We start from the raw sequence: 10,875 nt of genomic DNA on the forward strand, positions 1-10,875 counted from the left end.
TCAGTTTGTCGAGTTTGGAGAATATAAGTCTAGCTTTGCACCTGTCCTTTTGAGTTCCACAGGGTAGTGTACTGGGACCACTATTATTTTTAATATTTATAGATGACCTCCGCTTTGGGATTTTTGTTCCAAAGAAGTTGTTTGCAGACGACTGTCTATTGCATAATAAGATCGAAACCCAACAAGATCAAATAAAACTAAACAATAACCTCAGCAAAATTAAACAATGGTGCGATGAGTGGCAGGTGGTGTAAAATCCTTCGAAAACGCTATTAATGACAGTAACACAAAAAAAAAATTAAGTTGTGATTATCTTTTAGACGGCATTAAACTCCTCCATGTGGATGAACACAAATACTTAGGATTAGCATTCACAAGTGACCTACGATGGAACACTCACATTGAAACAGTCTCCTCAAAAGCTAACAAGGCACTCTGGTACCTTAGAAGAAACATAGCTAGCGCCACACCAGAAATAAAAAAAAAAAATATCGGGTATAAAACATTGGTGAGACCAGTTCTCGAATATGCGAAAATTGTTTGGGACCCATGTACAAAAAACCAATATTGCTACACTCGAAAGGTTTCAGCGGCTTGCAGCCAGATTCATCTTTACTGAATATAACCGCACAGATTCTCCCACTGATCTATGTTGTCGTGCCGAGCTCCGAGTTCTTGAATTAAGGACAAAGTGTGAACGCATAATGTTTTTGTTCTTAATTTTTCATGATTTAAGTTGTATAAAAAATCTAATTGCATGGACACACGCATTGGTGAATCCGCAAGGCACCGTCATTCTATGTATGTACATAAGAGAGCCGTCTGTTAGAAACGATTGCTTCAAGTATAATTTCTTTCCTAGAGCGATTATGGAGTGGAATGCTTTGCCAACTGGCACTGTCACCCTAACCTCAGTTAGTGAGTTTGTTAAAAACGTCGAGAGAATAGTACTTTGTCCCACGTCGTAAGTGTTGAATAATCACGATGCTAATCTGGTGTTCTACTGCCACCCTCAGAGTCGATTCCCATCGTCTTTTGACTTGTTATGTTGGCGTTAATCTGTATAAGTCCTTGAGCGCTTCGAATGCTTTGTCATTGCCTGTCTTGTCAGCAAGTGATATATTAGCAGCATCTCTTTTTTTTTTCTCGTGCATTTTGTCGCAGCATGTACTAGTATTCTCTGCCGACGTTCTTATTTTTTTTCTTTATTGTGCATTGTTGGGTGCATGTATGTGAATTACTGTATTGTATTACCCACTCCTGTAAAAGCCCTGTCTAGGGCTGACAGCATCAATAAATAAAAAAAGATACACTGCTCTTGAATTGGCTGTTTTCTGATAATTGACATTTGCTTCTGAGAAGCCGAACTCGTTCTGTGCTAAAGAACATCTGTTTGAATTTTAAGTACTTATAAAAACGCATCGTAGCCCCTAAAGAGCGTTTCTATTGGGCCCTAGAATTAGAATATATTTTCTTTTATCTTTGTTCACTGAACTCGTATTTTGAGTTCGCACAATTTTATTGGAGCATTTTTATTGTTCATTTTTTATGTATTTCTTATATATAAAAAAAAAAGAGCAAATAAAAATTTGTAGAACTGTTAATAAAAATTATCTAGAAAATATAGGATAAAACTACGGAACAATAAAAACAATTTATATACGCATATATTGCACAATAAAATTTGAGTAACCAACTGTTTTAGTGCATAAACATTCCAACCAAATGTTTAGATGAAATTTGCTCAACTTTACCGAGCACAAAAAAGTGTTTCAGCTTTTTTTTTATTTTTTGCATAAACATTTGCCCGATGATAAAATTCGAAAAACGACCTCGTTGTGACTTTGAAAAGATTTGGCTAATAAAATAGAAATGTCGTGCAATTGTGGCATTTTTACAACGTTTATTTTATTCAGTAGGGTTTCCTAATTTACCTGGAAGTTTTCTTGCCGCAGTTGCACGCCGTTTTGAGACGTCTATGAAGAACCCTTATCAATAGCAACGGGCAGAATTGTATAGACACTTTTCATGGCAAACTCCACCAGGCGGTGCTCCAAGCTTTGACGTCCCAGAGAACTTCCGGTTCATAAAAAAAGAATGGACAAAGCCCACCCTAACACCGCTGCTTGAAACGTCAGTGAAGCTTTAAGGAACCAAGTCTCCAGGTGAACGGCAAAAGAACAAAGGAGCGCGAGATCTGGTAAATTTGTTTAAATAAGTATTCTTGTAAATTAACATGCCTTTTCGAAGACGTTAACTTGTCCAGCCCAGGGCCCTCGTTAAATATCCAACTTTAATGTACGCGTAGCATTTATGCTTTTTTTGCACTGGTGACATAAGCAAGCTCGTCAGGCTAGCAAAAGACGGAGCGACTGGACGTCGCTTGGGACGCAGGAGGCAGTTCATGTTTGTCAACACGGAAAAGGTCTATTGAAGCTACTTTTCCGCTTGCTTCCCGTTTTCTACGTGTAAAGAGTGATACACCCACGGAAAAAAAACAAAGCGAGTGCAGCACGAATTTCGGAACAATAAATAACTTTACACAGTTTTTAGAGCGCAGCTCTTAGGCGCCCGTTTCTGGCTTGAGCGGCGTCGGCGTCGCCGTCGGCGTAACCAAGGTCACCCCAAGGTCACGTGACCCCCAGGACGCGTGATTCCCCAAGGTCACGTGATCCCTCTCAAGGTCACGTGACCCCTCCCAATGTCACCCCAAGGTCACGTGACCTAGGGGTGACAAGAACTTGTGACATAAACAAAATAGAGAAAGGCTAGCGTCGCAGGCGTCGATGTCGGTGAAACAGCAGGATCGAGCGCTGAGACGTGACTGCCCTTACGAAAATGGCAGATCTGGACTTATATACAAAAAATAAATATAAGGTTATATAAAAAATTGGGCATATCTGGGCTTAACAAGCACGTCAGTTCTTATAAGGCTTATCTAGCCAGATCTGCCCCATTTTTTTATACATCTATATCTGGGTCTGCCATATATACATATCTGCCTCCCATATCAGGCGAGATATGTCCCAATCGAATACGGCAACCACTATATACAGGTTTTCTTTTTTTATTCTTGCAGATTTGTTTTTCAAAAAGCCATGAAAGCTACACTTATGCGGTTTGTGCGAGTGAGTTATACGCCCCGGGGGGACATTATGTGGGTGGCTAATCTTTGCGATAAAACGGCTAATTATCTGAACTTCACTACTTAACTTTTAAGTTAGTGACAATAGACATATGATTCCAATTAGAAACTTGCTGAGCGTCGTCCAAAACCTCCAATTCAGTAATTTTCAGAAAGACTTTCAGCACGTGAGAAGCGTAGTAGTGCACTAAAGTTACCACTCGCGGATCAGGCACAAGGCTAGCAGTTTCGGTAAGGCGCCCACGCAATTTATCCGTCCCGTATCTAGCCCCAGCCTTGTACCTGCTTCATGATGGGTAACTTCAGCACACTACTGCGCTTCACACGGGCTCAGTCTTTATAAAAAATGACTGATCTAGGGGTTTTGGACGACGCTCAGCAAGTTTCTAATTGAAACCATAGGTCAATCTTCACTAATTAAAAGTTAATTAGTCTGCTGAAGTTGTTATTGTCCCACTGGGCATATTGTCACCCTGGGCGTATAACTCATTCGCACAAACCGCGTAAGTGTAGCCTTCACGGCTACTTTTAAAACAAATCTGCAAGAATAAAAAATGACACCGGGTATATTGTTGTTTTCTACAAATAACTACCAAAAGTGACTTCTCATTTGTGTAAGAAAAATACCAACTGGATATTGAGCATGTACTAACTTTAATTAATTTTTACATGAGCTGCGCTTTACGTCAGTCCTGATTTCGCTCAACTTAATTTCCAGGGAAAGCAGGATTATCGACATTCGCTTAACACATGTTGATGAAACGTTAATGTCGACGAAACGTGTATCCACGAGAAGGTGGCCGTGGGACGTGCTATCACGAAACGTAGGGAGAATAAAAAAAATCAGTATTCCACCTGCAGTTGTGACATGATTTGACTATTTCGGAGATATTTTTCTCCCGGCTGCCAGGAGATAGACACGGCATAATTCTAGAGGTAATCTGGAAGAATCCCTCTAGGAAAACGATCCATTGTCGCGAAGTAGATTGCAGACTTGCAGCGCACTTACGTTGACGAGACGGGACTTGAAAGTTGTAATCCGAGATACGTGTCGACACGGCCACGGCATAACACAGAAACGAGAAGGAAGGTGTTTGTGAAGATTCAACACGATGTACCACAACTGTCATTTTGATAACCGAACACTAAACGCATCACAAAAAATCTTGGGCTTCTTTGAAGAAATCGCTTGCCGAAGCAAAAATCCACAGCAGTCACGCAGGGCCAACACACGCCAAACTAGATCCGGCCGAGATTACCAACAACTCATGCGTCATTCATCGAACCACTTTACCACGACCTTCTACCCCGCTTTCAGCTTAGGGAGAGAGACAAAAGGAGAGAAGGAGAGGTCAAAAGGGAAGTGAACACACACAAAAGGCTTATCTTATGGGGCATCAACGCGTCCACAACGAGCGGATTTGTCACTTGTACCCAAGGTTGATAGTGCAGTGAATGCTATGTGTGGCCTTGGGCTACAGGCAGGTGCCGTGTTCTGCTTTATCACCAGCTTCAAGACTGTAGTCACGTGACCCTAGCCGGATATACGATTGTTCTAAAACATGCATAGCGTCTACCCTGCTGTCAATACCGAGTGAACATGCATCTCTATGAAGTCCTGCTTTTGAACTTCCAAAGAAACTGTCCAGCTCGAAAGTGACCCCAAACGATACGACTTAAACCCACATTGTAATTTTAAATAAAAAAATTAGCGCGTCTTTTTTCTTTTGCGCACGATGTCCACAACTAAATAGATAAGTTAATATGTATATATATATTTTTAGCAATGACTTTAAAATTATGTGTACGCTGCTAGGTTCGCGTTTTTAAATTTCAAATTTTTTTACGAAAGAGTTACACATAAAAGACACCACGGACAGCACATCTTCCCGCTTTCAAAACACGATGAATCGCAGCATTCGCAAACGGAAGGTTGCGGTGCTGCATGAATGGATTTTGAAAGATGCTGCGTAGGGTGCGTACTCCTGGCGCAACCGCTTCGGAGCCGTTCGAAGGGAAAAGGATTCAGGACGACGAAGTAGCGTCTTGCATCTTCAGTAAGCTAACGGTTCGTGTTTCCCCGCTCAATTTAGCTGGGAAACATGAACAAAATTAGTTTCACTGCTAGATTTAGCGGGGAAATTGATGTCACGTGACACACATGCCAATTCGAGTTCTCGGCTTCGCAACGGCTTCGCAGCCGTTCGAAGGGAAAGGATTAAGGACGACGAAGTAGCGTCTTGCATCTTCAGTAAGCTAACGGTTCGTGTTTCCCCGCTCAATTTAGCTGGGAAACATGAACAACATTAGTTTCACTGCTAGATTTAGCGGGGAAATTGATTTCACGTGACACACATGCCAATTCGAGTTCTCGGCTTCGCAACGGCTTCGCAGCCGTTCGAAGGGAAAAGGATTCAGGGCGACGAAGTAGCGTCTTGCATCTTCAGTAAGCTAGCGCTTCGTGTTTCCCCGCTCAATTTAGCTGGGAAACATAAACAAAATTAGTTTCACTGCTAGATTTAGCGGCGAAATTGATGTCACGTGACACATATGCCAATTCGAGTTCTCGGCTTCGCAACCGCTTCGCAGCCGTTCGAAGGGAAAAGGATTCAGGACGACGAAGTAGCGTCTTGCATCTGCAGTAAGCTAACGGTTCGTCTTTCCCCGCTCAATTTAGCTGGGAAACATGAATTAGTTTTACTGCTAGATTTAGCGGGGAAATTGACGTCATGTGACACACATGCCAATTCGAGTTCTCAGCTTCGCAACGACTTCGCAGCCGTTCGAAGAGAAAAGGATTCAGGACGACGAAGTAGTGTCTTGCATCTTCAGTAAGCTAACGGTTCGTGTTTCCCCGCTCAATTTAGCTGGGAAACATGAACAACATTAGTTTCACTGCTAGATTTAGCGGGGAAATTGATTTCACGTGACACACATGCCAATTCGAGTTCTCGGCTTCGCAACGGCTTCGCAGCCGTTCGAAGGGAAAAGGATTCAGGGCGACGAAGTAGCGTCTTGCATCTTCAGTAAGCTAGCGCTTCGTGTTTCCCCGCTCAACTTAGCTAAAAAACATAAACAAAATTAGTTTCACTGCTAGATTTAGCGGCGAAATTGATGTCACGTGACACATCTGCCAATTCGAGTTCTCGGCTTCGCAACCGCTTCGCAGCCGTTCGAAGGGAAAAGGATTCAGGACGACGAAGTAGCGTCTTGCATCTGCAGTAAGCTAACGGTTCGTCTTTCCCCGCTCAATTTAGCTGGGAAACATGAATTAGTTTTACTGCTAGATTTAGCGGGGAAATTGACGTCATGTGACACACATGCCAATTCGAGTTCTCAGCTTCGCAACGACTTCGCAGCCGTTCGAAGAGAAAAGGATTCAGGACGACGAAGTAGTGTCTTGCATCTTCAGTAAGCTAGCGCTTCGTGTTTCCCCGCTCAATTTAGCTGGGAAACATAAACAAAATTAGTTTCACTGCTAGATTTAGCGGCGAAATTGATGTCACGTGACACATATGCCAATTCGAGTTCTCGGCTTCGCAACCGCTTCGCAGCCGTTCGAAGGGAAAAGGATTCAGGACGACGACGTAGCGTCTTGCATCTGCAGTAAGCTAACGGTTCGTCTTTCCCCGCTCAATTTAGCTGGGAAACATGAATTAGTTTTACTGCTAGATTTAGCGGGGAAATTGACGTCATGTGACACACACGCCAATTCGAGTTCTCAGCTTCGCAACGACTTCGCAGCCGTTCGAAGAGAAAAGGATTCAGGACGACGAAGTAGTGTCTTGCATCTTCAGTAAGCTAACGGTTCGTGTTTCCCCGCTCAATTTAGCTGGGAAACATGAACAAAATTGGTTTCACTGCTAGATTTAGCGGGAAAATTGACGTCACGTGACGCACATGCCAATTCAAGTTCTCGCTAAATTTAGAAGGGCGGTTAAACCGATTGCGGCGCCGACACTGCTTAACTCGGAAACGGGCGCCTAAGAGCTGCGACCTAAAATTCATTATTTGATTAACATCGCTTTCCGATTTTATGCACTTCGTCATACTGTCACACGTCAAACGTACAACCAAATTTCATTTATCATTCAATCTTCAAAAAGCGCGATTGATTAATTAATCCAAAAACCTGGAATAACTTCACTCTATGGATGTTAACAATAGTTAACTAATTACATGAGACTCATGCAATATAGGTCAATCAACTATTGTCTTGGCGAGTACATATGACTTATTGCTTGCACGACCGAAACGGGCCCATATATCATTATCAGGGCCTATATTTGCACGCGTATATGGCAATATAGGGCCGTATTTACGCACTTATATGGCCACATATGGCAGTATTTAAACACTTATATGGCGGAATATGGGCGTTTTTGCTTCCATATATGGCGGAATATGGCCATATTTGACTGTTGATATTATCATATATGGCCGTGCATAATATATATCAGGGCCATATCTGACATTTTCATACGGGTGACTCCGGACCTCCACGCCAACCACCTTTTGTACCGTCGTGGGTTTCTGGAACATTCGGCGTAGAACGTTCGACGCGTAAAGCATTCGTAACCTGATCACACACGACAAGGTTCTCGAACTCACGAGAATGTCAAATCGAAAGAATGAACAAAAGAAGAGTCCGCTCTCTCGAATTGAATGGAGGCTCCGCACGAAAGCCAAGCGCGACAACCATTTGACCACGCGCTCGCTCGGCAACGCGAGTGGGAATATCACTGATACATGTTACAAAACATTTTTGGGACAGAAATGAAGAGGTTGCTTTAGCTATAGTGGCATCGCTGAATATCACAATCTATAATCCCTATATGTGGAGTTCACTATAAACAAACTTGGGATACGGATATGAGTGAATGGATAACAAAGTGAGCCCACATAATAGCCACGGCAGTGGTCGCACCTTCTTCAAGTAGGTTGCGTTCAGAAAGGTGCTCAATGTTGCGGGACGCTGTGTTGGGATTTTGAGAGGCCATCCATCTTTTAGTTCGTTTCCCGTCACGTTCTCTGCTTATCAATATTCGCTTACAGACAGTGTTCGCGAGAGCAATAAGTGACGGTCTGACGGCAAAAGGAAAATAAACAAAAGAAAACCTCCACGTTTTGCAGTAGCGGGGTTAAACATAGAAGAAACAACTTTTATTTGTTATTTTCTTGACACTGAAGTCTGCATTGTTGTCGTAGGTCGTTTCCCGACCTGCGTTACGGCTCAGTATGGTAATTTTTACTTCAGTAAAACCAACCCTTTTGTCTGAGAATTCTTTTGTGGGAAACTCTAGGAAACAAAAGGCGGTTTTGGGAAGGGGAGAGGAAAACCTTCATTGGTGCGAACATTGGGCTGAAATATGAGTCACAATTGGCAGAAAAGCGACGTTTTTTTTACGAGCTTAATTAAAGTCACCGTAGTTAATCCGAGTTAACAACAGGATTAGGTTGGTCGAAAGAATGTTCACGTTTGCACGCGCCACGCCCACGCCACTTCATACCGAAAAACTCAAAAATGGCGGAATGAAAAAAAAGGAATTTCAGAAAACGAGTACAAGATAATCAGAATTATAATTAAAATAGAGTATCAAATGCTCTCGACCAAAAATATTTCCAAGATACCAAGATACTTCAAACATTATTTGACATACAGTATCTTGAGTAGAGCATTTGAAATAGGCACAAGTCTGGTTTAAAGTGCGTTTAATCCATTTCGCCCACGCTGTAGATTTCACTCTTCTATATGTCCATGGCAGTTGAATTCTTGTAAAGGAGGGGGGTTGAATAAGTCGTTACTCGCAGAATAACCAGCCTAACGTTGACCCCATGATTCAGCTTTGTTTGTGACAAAGAGCCTACAGGTTAGATCAAATTTTCGATAAAAATACTGGTTGGCTTTATATTCCTTAGTTTTATCGCACCATACTTCCTTTGACTACTCAAAAAATATCACACTTTGTACCATATTATTTGTTGATAGCTTCGTGAGGGCTGACGCCCGCGTTTTATCATATCATTGTTTTGTAAGGCGAAAATCAAAGCTCGAATAAAAATTTTAACAAAAGCTGGAGAGTATCTGATGATTAGTCTTGTAGCATTGTACTCGACGCTCAAGATTTCATATGGAGTCAGACATTCCGTCGTCATCTTAGTTTAGAGAAACCGTTCTATTGTTCGATAGGAGGAGATTCAGCGACTTCGGGACAATGTGGCAGAAGCGAAGGGTGGCCCTATGACGATACGGTCTTTGCTCATTTCCTGCGTGGTCAACGTCATGGGTGACGTGTTGCTGGTGGCCGTTACGAGTTCAACGACCCAAAGCTAGCAGAGCAGGAGCAACACTTGGATACTTTCGTTAAGCTGATCTCTGGCGTCACCCCTGTGAACCCGCTACCTAAATGTCTCAATTGGATATCGGCGTATATCCCCGTTCTTGGAGGCAACAAAGGCCTGGAATTGGCACGAGATCTCACCAATTTCTTTAGGTACAGGTCACTTAGAGAGTTGGACGAGCGTCTTGAAGATTATCATAATATAATGAAATCTAAACAAAAAGGGAAAACCTGCACATGTCTCTCGTTGTTCCTCTCTTTTGTTTGGCGTTTAATATATTAAAATTACTTAAGTTTTTGAAATGTTCTAAGCCAAAGACGCGGTGACAAATTTCAAGCATCTTTTTAATATAGTTTTGCGGAAGTCGAGAATTAAAAGAGCTCGTGCGAAAACGCAACATGCATTTCTTCCCTCAACGGTGATGTCTCCATTATAAATAGAGAGCAGTTCTTACATCTGAGTCATTCCATGCCTAACAAGACGCGGTAATTTTTGATGTCTGGGATATGCAAGAAACAAATATTTTAAATAACGAAGCCTTTGAACTCCAAGAAAACTTTTTTTTTTTGTAACAAAATTAATTTTGATTCTGTTAATATTGTTACTAATGACAAATGATGAAGCTTCGAACAACTGAAGAAACTAAACGTTTAATGGGGCGAACTTGGGCCCAAAACAAAATAGAGAAAGACTAGCATCACAGGCGTCGGTGTCGGCGAAACAGCAGGATCGAGCGCTGGGGCGAGCTGACCCCGGCTCGCCACGCGGAGCACCTTTTGTACCGTCGTGGGTTTCCGGAACATTTGGCCTAGAATAATGTCCGTCGCGTAGAACATTCCAACCTCGAATCAGCAACACATTTCTTGAATTTACAGAAACATTACATTACAGAGTCAACAAAAATGTGTACCCGCGACCAGGCATCGAACCTTGGCTTTTTGCGTGGAATGCAAGCGCAATAACTGTTAGGTCACTTGCGTGCTCCCTACTCAATCAGCTGCACGCGCAGCATTACTCCCGCCTTTAAAAAACGCATCGTCCCGATGCAGCACAAAACGAAACCACAAATCGACAGCAAAAGGACCGCAGATTCGCGAGCCACACTCTAAAAAAAACGGGTATCACCTTACACCCTTTTGTCCCATATAATACACCCCAAAACTTCATTTTGACGTACAGCGCCCTATAGTCGAAGAGACGGTACCAAATTTTACCAGGGGCTTGATAACGGTGCGATATTACTTATTAAATTGCTAAAGTACGTATCAAAGACCAAAGAAAGAAAACACGGAGCTTTTGCAGTGCGGCCAAGAAAACTGCGATAATCTTTTTTGTGGTCAATATTACGCATATCAGCTATCTTAATAAGTTGTACCACACGGCTATCA

The 10,875-nt window shown here is 42.4% G+C and overlaps 1 pseudogene; it reads left to right on the top strand.

Annotated features, from left to right (window-relative positions):
• Positions 1-508: 508 nt before the first annotated feature.
• On the top strand, positions 509-1,075 carry LOC120836818 (annotated as a pseudogene).
• The last annotated feature ends 9,800 nt before the right edge of the window (positions 1,076-10,875 follow it).

The sequence above is a fragment of the Ixodes scapularis genome, unplaced genomic scaffold (genome assembly GCF_016920785.2).
Source record: "Ixodes scapularis isolate PalLabHiFi unplaced genomic scaffold, ASM1692078v2 PGA_scaffold2__306_contigs__length_199485367, whole genome shotgun sequence".
NCBI lineage: Eukaryota > Metazoa > Arthropoda > Arachnida > Ixodida > Ixodidae > Ixodes > Ixodes scapularis.